At 51.6% G+C, this 2,500-nt stretch overlaps 1 pseudogene; it reads left to right on the top strand.

Moving 5' to 3' along the window:
* The first annotated feature begins 2,364 nt into the window (after nt 1-2,364).
* LOC137311013 (U2 spliceosomal RNA) overlaps nt 2,365-2,500 on the top strand; it is a 208-nt pseudogene continuing 72 nt past the window's right edge.

Here is a 2,500-nt window from a genome sequence, read left to right as displayed (position 1 = left end):
GAGGATAACACCCCGAAGCAAGCATCTCCCTTGCCGCCCACCAGCCCACACCAATCCCCTTGCCTGCCTCCCACAAATTCCACCAGCGAGGCAAAGTGAAAATCAACCCCCAAAAAACGCACTCCACACCGGCCATCGCCCGCTATACACCCCCCCTGGGGTGAATATTAAGCCCGAGAACACCGACTGTAACCAACCGCAGTGAAAAGTTGAAGTGGCAACTCATTAACCAGATTTACACTTGGCAACTCATAAACCAAATGAACAAAAAATCTGGTTAATGAGTTGCCCAAAATAAATCTGGTTAATGAGTTGCCACTTCAACTTTTCACTGCGGTTGGTTACAGTCGGTGTTCTCGGGCTTAATATTCACCCCGGGGGGGGGGGGTGGGTGATTCTGGGGGTAGTGTCCGGGAGGGTGAGCCTTTTATTCGGCAGGAGGCGTGTGGGGAAATCATCAACCTGTCAGACGATGAGTTGTCACAAATGCCATTGCTTAATGAAAGCTGCGCTCCCGAACTGGACTGACTGTCTGTCTGTCTGTCTGTCTGTCCGTTTGTCAAGGGGAGGAAAAGGCGGTGGTGGTGGTGGTGAGGGTGGAGCTTTACGCTCAGGAGGGGAGACTTTCCTTCATGCCAATTAATCTGCAGCAGAAAGTCATCCCCCCCCGACTGGGATTCGAAGCCCGGTCCTGACCACGAGACCACCGGGGAGAGCTGCCTCAAGTCCCTGAGGGACCTGGACACGAGGCCGAGGACACACGCACGCCTGCTGCACTGGCAGCAGCGACCAGCAGGGGGCTGACCGGCTGATCCTTCCCTTTCACAGGCAGGCTTTTGGCCCTCGCTGAAACGACAAAGGTGTTCAGAAGGAAGTCCTGGGGAGGAGGGAGGGAGGCAGGGAAATCAGCACAAAGCAGGTCCCCTGGAATCTCACACCTGCGTCCCAGAAAACAGGTCTCCTGGTCAAAGCAGTCCTGCCCCGTCCTGCCATTAACGTGACAATGGACAGGGCCCGGCAGCTTGAGACACATCTTTTTTTCAATATGCAAGTTCTTTTTAAAAAGGTTTCCTTCCACAGCAGCTCTGAGTAAGAGTGAGAGAGAGAGAGAGAGAGAGAGAGACTGACACTGACACTGACACACACACACACACACACACACCGTCTCCCATCCGATTGGTGGACTATGGGATTGAAAATCGAACTTTGAGTTTCAATGCAGGGGGGAGAGCGCGAACGCAGCCCCTCCCAACTACCACACGCGCGTTGTTGTTGTTGTAATATAGAACTGCAAGTTGCCGTTGTCGTGGTCGTTTCGAATCAGCACAAAGTAGGTGCCTCCCTGGAATGTCACACCTGCGTCCCAGAAAACAGGTCTCCCGGTCAAAGCAGTCCCGCCCCCGCCCTGGGATTAACATGACAACGGACAGGGCCCAGTCAGGGAGCAGCTTGAGAGACACCTTTCAATAGGCGCTTCTGAAACATTAACGCCTTGTTTCTTCCGACAGTTTAACCAGCGATTAACATGACAACGGACAGGGCCCAGTCAGGGAGCAGCTTGAGAGACGTCTTTCAATAGGCGCTTCTGAAACATTAACGCCTTGTTTCTTTCGACAGTTTAACCAGCCTTTAACACGCCTTGTGTTTTTATTTCCCATTTCCAGCCAGCCAGCCAGCCAGCCAGCCAGCCAGCCAGCCGAGCCGAGCCAGCATCTGCAGTATTTTTTTTGATTGGTCTTGCCTGCCGTGGAATGAATGTTTCAACACGAGCTGCTGATTGTCAGCACCTCACCTCTTTCTCAATTGGCCGTTGCAATCTCACTCGCTCGCTCATTGTGAGACACGTCACGTCACGTCACTAGTTTTACTCAAAGAGGTTTCCTTCCACGGCAGTTCGTTAGTGACTGAGACTGACTGACGGAGGTCCGTTGAGACACAACCCTCCCCCATCTGATTGGTGGCCTACTGGCAAATTTACCAATCTGTCAAGCAATCCTGGCAAGAAAGGAAAAAACGGCAACTTCTTTAAACTCATCCACTGTTGCAATTAGAAACGGTGGCAAAAAATGTGGCCAGAGTAGGAGAGAACGGCAGTGCTTCGAGACTGCTTTCAACACCGGCAGCCAGAGAACAAAGAGGGAGGGCAAACAGGACCCGAGATCAATTCGCATCGAGCGCGGTATCGCTTCTCGGCCTTTTGGCTAAGATCAAGTGGTCAAGTGGGGGAAGGCAACCATTTGGAGCCTTCCTGCCATTGTATGCCGGGGGGATGCAGTCAGGGAGAAATCCCCTCGGGCAGAGTGCAGAGCTTTGGCTTGTAGAGCTTTGGCTTGATGTAATGTCACTGCAAGGAATCTGGAATGAATCTGTAAGGCAATAAGGCACCCCAGAGTGTCAGAAAAAAAAAAAAAAAAAAAAATCTGTTCTTATCAGTTTAATATCTGATACGTCCCCTATCTGGGGACCATATATTAAATTGATTTTTGGAACAGGGAGATGG

This window comes from Heptranchias perlo, unplaced genomic scaffold (assembly GCF_035084215.1).
Source record: "Heptranchias perlo isolate sHepPer1 unplaced genomic scaffold, sHepPer1.hap1 HAP1_SCAFFOLD_296, whole genome shotgun sequence".
Lineage (NCBI taxonomy): Eukaryota > Metazoa > Chordata > Chondrichthyes > Hexanchiformes > Hexanchidae > Heptranchias > Heptranchias perlo.
This window is presented reverse-complemented; position numbering and strand designations above follow the sequence as displayed.